The sequence below is a fragment of the Elephantulus edwardii genome, unplaced genomic scaffold (assembly GCF_000299155.1).
Source record: "Elephantulus edwardii isolate Elephantulus edwardi_28Jun2011 unplaced genomic scaffold, EleEdw1.0 scaffold00113, whole genome shotgun sequence".
Taxonomy (NCBI): domain Eukaryota; kingdom Metazoa; phylum Chordata; class Mammalia; order Macroscelidea; family Macroscelididae; genus Elephantulus; species Elephantulus edwardii.
Window position 1 is genome coordinate 1829843 of NW_006399863.1, and position 8028 is coordinate 1837870.

Below are 8028 nucleotides of genomic sequence, written 5' to 3' on the forward strand. Positions count from 1 at the left end.
GATAGCATAAATGAACTCCTTTCCAAAGAGGAAATTATTTGTCTCCCTTTCTAGGCCTGTTGAGCAGTTTGTGTCTTACAGAAGTTGAATAGCAACCAACTAGGGAAGTTGAACAAGATCCCATGTTACTTCCCATGGCCAACACTACTAATCGCTTTAGCCAGGGTAGCAATAAACCTAACTAAGCAGTGTCACCTTCCTAGGCACCTCTACACCATGAGATGCTCACAAGAGCCATCGAGTTCTGGCCAATGAAATCCAGGTTTGCTTGGTAGGATTCCTGGGGGAAGCTATTTAAAGGAGACATTCTCAACTGACTTATTCCTATATCCTTGTATCCGTTGGCGCTTGACCCTCTCTTCTTCTGCTTGAAATATGACTACCTTGCATGCCATATGCTTCCTGAGCTCATGAATATAAAAGTAAGGATAGCACAGTCGGAAGATGAGGGAAAGCCCCTGTGTTTCTGATGGCATAATTGAGCTATTGTCAGGCCCTCACCTGCCTGCTGTGCAGACAACTTAAAAGCATGTGGTTCAAATCCACCAGCTGCTCTGTGGGGGGGACTGGGGGGGGTAGTCGTTCTTCTTCTGTGTGATTTGTTGCCCCTGAAAACCCACTGGAGGGTCAACAATAAATTGACTCTGACTCAATGATATATAATAACTTAAGCCACTGTTGGTATGGAGTACTGGTAACCTAACACACTCTAACACTCTTATATGTCTCCTTTTGAATTAATATATGTGAAATTAATTAATATCTGTCTTGGTGAAATGCATTGTGTGTGTCAACACAGTCTACTTTGGGATTATAAAAATACACTTTACTTAAGTACCACTACCCATTACCATCGAATTGCAATCAACTCGAGTGCCCTGATGCTCCACCAGTTTTCTGACGCTGTAAATCACATGAGAGGAGATTGCCCATTTTTCTTCCAAAGAGCTGCTCATGAATTTGAACTGCCAGAGAGGATGCCATCTTTGAGTTAATGGTGCAGCTCTCTATGGACCAGGCCGTTTGGAAAGAAATTGAACCAACAATATCAGAGTAAATAAAGTTCTTATTTACAGATGTAATCTGGTTGTGGAGCCCATAGTCTAAACGAGCACTTACGATACAGTGTTAAGGTTGCAGGAATTTTGTCAAATTTGTGAATATGATTCTATAATTTCCCACCTTAAAAGCAAATCACAAATCATTTCCCTTCTCCTTTCTTTACCCCAGCACATTCCTTCAAGCCTGTGATGTTCCAAACCATTGGAGTATTGATAGGATCCATATTTTATTTCTTTATAATCCTGCTTATCTTTTTGCTTTTGTGCCCTTTTTTCTGATTCCCACCTACCAAGTCCCACTGATTCTTTAAGACTTATTTCAAGCATCTTTTTGTCTGAAGCTTCCCCAAATTTCAGGATGATTTAAGACCTGCTCATCTCAATGATTTCCTTTGTATTCTTTTTATCCTTCTATGATAGCATTTCTTAGGCTGTAGGTTTTTCTTTCCTTGTAGAACTGAGTTCCATGAAAAATGAGCTGTGCTTTACTTTGAAGCTCTAGTACCTAAATTAGTACCTGAGATGGAGTAGAGATTTAAAAATTGGTATATTTTCAAAACAAGATGATTTATGAAAAAAATTACATTTTCTGTATCTCTCCTAAATTACTAGGATTATTTACATGTTTATTAAATTTATTTCTGTACGCAAAATGTTGCAACTGATTAAATAATTTTCACCAATTATGTAAGAAATAATAATCCAAAAGTTGCTTTTCCCTTAGGCAAGCACTATAAAGAGTGGATTTAAGCTACTAAACAGAAATTTTCGGTTAGATATGAAAATAAATTACCACACAGTGGCAATTGTTAAAAACTGAAGGCTTCCAGGAATCTTTAAATATGAATTGTTGTTATGTGCCTAGTGGTAAGAAGGTGCCCAAAGGCAGGCAGTTCAAATCTATCAGCTGCTCTATGGGAGAAGGATGGGCAGCCTCCGCCCTTGCAATTAAATGCCTCTGAAAACCTGCCAGAGGGTCAGCTATGGGCCGGTTCCGAATCCACAGTACACAACAACAACAACATTTTTTTTTTAACAACAAGAAATTTTGTATTGTCTGAATCTCCCCAAACAGTTTTTATCTTTTTTGGCTAATTTAATCCAGGGCTTAAGAGTTTGTCCAGGGGAACACCATTTAGCTAGGACTCAAGTTCACTTAGCACATTAAATAGGTTTCTCTTGTATAAACACTTAAGCAAAATGCTGCTAGCACTTAATCTAAGTGCAAGAAAAATGTTTGGTAGTTTGTATAATGATTCAGGTGACTGTTTTATATCATATTATGATTTAGCATGTTCAGAAACTATTGGATTTACCTGGTTTTCCTTCAAAAGCCTTTTAGGAAAGCTTACAGTCTAAGGACTGCCTTTTAAAACAATTTCCCCCCAGAAATTGTCAAACAGGAATAAACAGAAATACAAACAGGGGCAGAAAGGAATTTAGCATTAAAAGTCAACAAATACTACCACCGCCATCTACTGAAGTGAATGACACAAACCTTCAGTGTGTATCCATATATTGTGAGGTCCTCAGTCCACAGAACAAGGGCCAGAGGAAAAGACAGTCTTCCTAGTTTTGAACAAAAATGGATATTATTTCTTTAGCCTAGTTCTGGAAAAAATCTCTTCATATCTTAATGGGGATCTCTTACAGGAATCAACTCTTGTCTTAAAGATTTAGTGTTTGTGGACTCATAGAAAAAGTTAAATCATACATAAAGCACTATTTCATTTATACTTGAAATTAATAAGATAGAATCACCTTACGAGCCTTCTTCTCACAGAACGCTCCTCTCAGTATTTAATAGGAAGTTCTGTGCTACCAGCCCAAAGCAGGCATTTCAAACCCACCAGCTGCTCCTCAGAAAAGACAGACATGATCTGTGTGATTTACAGCCTCAGAAAACCTGCCTTGATGGAGATAGGCTTGCAGTTTTGAAGTATTTAACAGGCTTTAACTGGGAAACAAAGGTTTTGTTCCCCCTAGAGCTTATGACATCTTAGGGAGAAAACAGCTTCAAAGAAATAGAAAAAATGTGTGACATTTTCCCTTTCAGTACTTGCACACTTATAAATTCCAACTCTCTCTCCTCTCCCTCTCCTTCTCTCTCTCTCTTTCTCTCTTTAACTTTTATAGTGGTTTACTTACAAAGTTCATAGACATTGTATTTTACACCAAATCTGTATCTTATGTACTAACACCTTTTTAACTGGATGCCATTTTCCTGGCAGTTTCACCCATTTGGGTGCAATTGCAAATGGAGAAATAAAACACAGGAACTTTGCTCAAAATTTGGTCAAGATTTTGTTCAAAATTTTATATTTTTAATTAGAAGGATACCTGCATTCTCTCTCTTGGACTCTGTTCTTAGTTTATGCACATTTTGAATGAGTTTTTATTGTTGGGTTTGGATTTTTTTGGGGGGGTGTTGCCCACTGAAGCAAAGTAAGAACATGGAAAATTAGAAGGAGAAGCAGAAGAGGAAATGTAGTAATAAAAACGAGAATTTACAATGACTTATTCATCAGTAATGATTACTTTTAAAGTTTACCTTTCCATTTTTCAGACATGACTGAATGTAACTCCTTTTTTTCCCCATAAACCACCTCTCCGTTGTAGAGGAACCATTTGCTTTTTCTCATGTTGTAAGTTTCATTAAGATTCTTATTTTTTTTTTTCATATAAAGTTGATACTAATAGGAAAATGATTGGGCATCCTATTGGTCTAAAGTCTATTTTGATTCCTGGTGACCCTGTGAGACAGAATCGACATTCCTGTAGGGCTTCCAGTCCGTAAACTTTGTGGAAGAGGCAGACACATCTGTTTTCTGTAGAACCGTTGGTGGATTCAAACCTTTCAGTGTGCCAGATACTTAAACACTGTGCCAACAGGGCTCCTAAGACAATTATTACTCGGAAGGAAACAGAACGTTTCCGTTACCCAAGAAGGTCAAAGATGCCCTGAAATAATATTTTACTATTTTGTAACCTTATGTAATTTTATTTCTAGTATGTGTAAACAGTATAATTCCACATTTACCCCATTTTTGCATTTGTTTTTTCCCCAGTACATTTTTTAATTTTTGTTTTAACCAATCAGCTATATATTCAAAATTTTATATTTTATAATGTTATTATTATAAATTGCCATCAAATTTATTCTGACTCGTGTGGACTCTGTGTGTTCAGGACTTTCAAGGCTATCACCTCTTGGAAGCAGATGATAGTACATTTATGCTAGATGCTTATCCTTCCTTGAGCTGTTTTCTTTGTACTGGTTCATGGCTCTGTCTGGTCTCTTTTCCCTTTGTGTAAAAAGAACTTCTAGCTTTTCTTTGACTGTAAGTATGTAGGCGATGGATTCTCTTTGCTTTTAGTATCTGTAAATGTCTTTGATTTCCCTCTCTTTTTGAAGGATATTTTCACTGGATGTAGAATTCCACATGGACTGGTTTTTTTTTTGTTTTGTTTTGAGTTCTTAAAATCTGGCCTTCCATTGTTTTCTGGCCACCTCAGCTCTCTCAATATTTTGTGTCTCCTTTTTTTGCTTTCTGTGTCTCAACAATCTGGTTTATATTCTCCACAGTTTAATTATGATATTTCTCAAAGAGCAAAATGTCAGTTAAAAAAGCAGAATTGAAAAGAACCGTTTATAACTGCGGCAATGAAAGTAACATTAATCCTGCTATATGTGGTATATTGTGTTTTAAGTTGTAGTTACAGTCTTCTTGCAGATTAGTTTACACTTTGCTCAGAATACTGGGCAATGGTGGAATGTATTTTTACCATTTTTACACTTGTTCAGGTATGTCATTTTTATATCATGTCAGGAAAATGAATAACATGTCTTTAGGCTTTTGCCCCAGTATGTTATGATTGCATCTGTCTGTGTCTAGACCTGTGATGGTCACCAACACTGTATCTCTGCCTTATAGTTCTAATTTGGCTCTTTTAATGGCATAAGTATGGCTTGGTGTGGCATATATCTGACTGTTAATCTAGGTAAGCACAGTTCTTTCCACAATTGTGTTGTTGTTTGCTGCCCTTGAGTTGGTCCTCACTCTTGGGGTGCCTGTGAGCTCAGTAGAACCATCCCGTGGGGTTTTGATGGTTCTGCTCCTTTGAAAGCAAATTTCCAGGCCCATCTTCCCAGATGCCTTTTGGGTGAGTTCAAAGCATCAACCTTCCAGCTCAGAGTCAAGCACATAATTGTTTATACCACCCACAGGCGCTAGAAATACAGTCCAGCTCTCAAATAATGCTATAGCTTGCTCTTCAAAAACTCACCTAACTTGTTTCGTGCATTGTTCGGAAAGTTCCTTTTTTGCAAAGTATTAACTCTGTATGAACATCTTAAATTCATTAGGTTATGTAACATCTATAAACACAAACAAAGTTTTGACAAATAGAAGTGCTCAACAAATGTTCATTTCCTTTCCTCGTTATTCCGTACTCAGAGCTTCTCTGTACAACTTGGCACCTGCTTGCCCTACTTCCACCCATTCTAGGCTTGGTGGGGTTTTTTTGGGGGGGAGAGGTGTTTCCCCTGGGGAAAAAAATAAAAGAAAAAGAGAAAAGGAAGAAACTAGGTTGTTATAATGCATAAAATGAGAATCTGCCTTCAGATGGCTGAGAATCATATTCATAGTGTTTCATCATTCTTTAGGCCTTTTAGGTTTTGTCGGGGGGTTTTCCCTTTTTCTGGCTTAATTTTTTTGTATGGTTAATCAGTGCATTTCCTCCCTCTGGTAACTTTTAAAATGCTTATCATATAGATCTTTTGATTCATCACATAACTACAGGAAAGAGCACAAAATTTTTAGTCAAATCCTGGATGTGTTACAGCTTAGGCAGTAACCAAGACCTTGGACAACTGATTCCATTTTCTGAGCTCCTCAGTTTCTTTTTATGTAAAAGAAAAAATACCTACTTCATGTGAAGATTGTCTGCTGATTTTTAAAAAGTAGGTCCTTTTCAAGGAGCTCAGGTGGCCTAGTGGCAAGAAGCTGCACTGCAATCCCAGAGGTACATTGTTTGAATCCATCAAATCCTCTGCTGGAGAGGGGGTGCAATCTCCTCCTGTACCAGTCAGATCCGATTTGATAGTACACACACACAAAAAAAAGAAAAAAGAAAAGGTCCTTTTCAAAGGCTGGTTCTTGTTAAAAGAGTGACAAGAGCCCTCCTTTTTGTATGAACTTATGAACAACAGTCATTGAGATGAGGAAGAAAGGTAAAAAAGAAAGGATGACCATAAATTGGTAAGACCAAGAACAATGATTTAGCACCACTAACTGCACCGGAGGCCACACCATGCATGGGAGATTTGTGGATGAGACTAAGAATTCTAAGTTAGTAGTTCTCTCTATGATGTTAGGAGTCCTGGTAGCATGCTGCTGGCAAGAAGCTGCACTGCAATCCCAAAAGCATGTGGTTCAAATCCACCACCTGCTCTGCCAGAAAAGGATAGGCAATCTCGTCCCATGCCGTTAACTGCCTCCCCCTACCCCCCGCAGGGTCATCTATGGGTTGTTTCCAACACTACAGTATACAACAACTAATACAAAGATTAGTGGTTCCAACCACCCCCCCCAGCCCCCCAGCTGTTCCACCGGACAAAGATGTGGCATCCTGCTTCCATGAATGTTGTAGTCTCAGAAATCCAATGGAACAGTTATATACTCTTGTATCCTAAAAGTATATTATGAGGAGAAATCAACTTGATGGCAGTGGGATTTAAATATCTTTGGTAGTGGTTTATGAGCAACATGAATTGTTTTTTCCTTGGTAGCAGTCAGAATCTACCTCAATAGTTCTTAAAATAAAAATTGTATGGTTGGCAATTAATTCTTTTTTTGGGGGGCGGGGGAAAGGTGGTTTATTTTGTTTCTTAGTCACGGTGTCATTGTGGGAAAGAACACAGAGTGGGGAGGGCAAGTGGAAATCAAATATTTTTGGGAGGAGGCGCAAACTTCCCAGAATCCAGGGACCCTCCCCAATCTGGGTTGCTTGGGGTGAGGGGATATATGTGGGGGAGTGAGGAGAGGCGGAGCGTGATTGATAAAGCTAGTGTCGAAAAAAGGCACTGGTGGGTTATATCTTGGGCCTGCAGGAGGGTGAAGCCAGGCTCCTTGGCATTCAGGCCTCTAGGCCTTTCCCTTCCCTTTCTTGGCTTTGGTCTTGGTTTTGGTCTTGGGGGTGCAGGGCTTCATCACGAGGATCGACTCCTGACACTGGGCATTGTACCGCGCCTTCTTCAGTGTGCCCTGGCGGGCTTTGGTGTCAGTGCCTCCATCATGCGCGCCCCAGCTCTCAAACTTGTACTTGCAGTAGCTTCCAAACTCCTTCCAGTTGCATGGCACCCTGCGCCGGATGCGCTGGGTCTGAGTACCGCAGGTGTCCTCAGGGAAACCTACTCCGCAGTCCTTGCTGCTGGGGCTACAGGGCCCCCAGGCCCACTCCTTGCATTCGCTCCCCAGACCGCCCTTCTTTCCTTTATCTTTCTTTTTGGCTGCAGCGGAAGTGAGCGCCAGTAGGGTGAGGAGGGCGAGGAGGAAGGCTGGGTACTGCATCTCGCTGGCTGCTGGCGCTGCTTTGCTCCCTCCTGCGCCCGGCCCCTCCCGCTCCAGCCTGCGGCCCCTTTTTTGGCAATTAATTCTTAATGCTTAAGTTACTAAATAGATGTGTCTTAGGTTTTTGAACTTTAAATGAGATTTTAATTCATAAACTCTGCCTACCACATGATAGTTGCTCAGTAAAATCAATAGACAAATGAGTAAATGTTTCCACATGCTTTTGGAAAATACTTCCATAAGCTTTCCATTCTTAAAGACATTTTGGTTATGCTGAATGTAAAGTTGTTGTTATGTGCCGTTGAGTCGCTTGCGACTCATAGCGACCCTACTATGTACAACAGCCCAAACCCCTGCTCTACCCTGTGCCAATCGCACTGCCTCCGACACACCCA

General features: G+C 39.9%; 1 protein-coding gene and 1 pseudogene across 1 annotated transcript in view; one reads left to right on the forward strand and one right to left on the reverse strand.

The window, feature by feature from the left end:
* The window catches only part of LOC102869211 (chromosome unknown open reading frame, human C3orf67), a 367433-nt gene that overhangs the window by 54095 nt on the left and 305310 nt on the right, over positions 1 to 8028 (forward strand). The window lies entirely within an intron of this gene.
* On the reverse strand, positions 7208 to 7633 carry LOC102872857 (annotated as a pseudogene).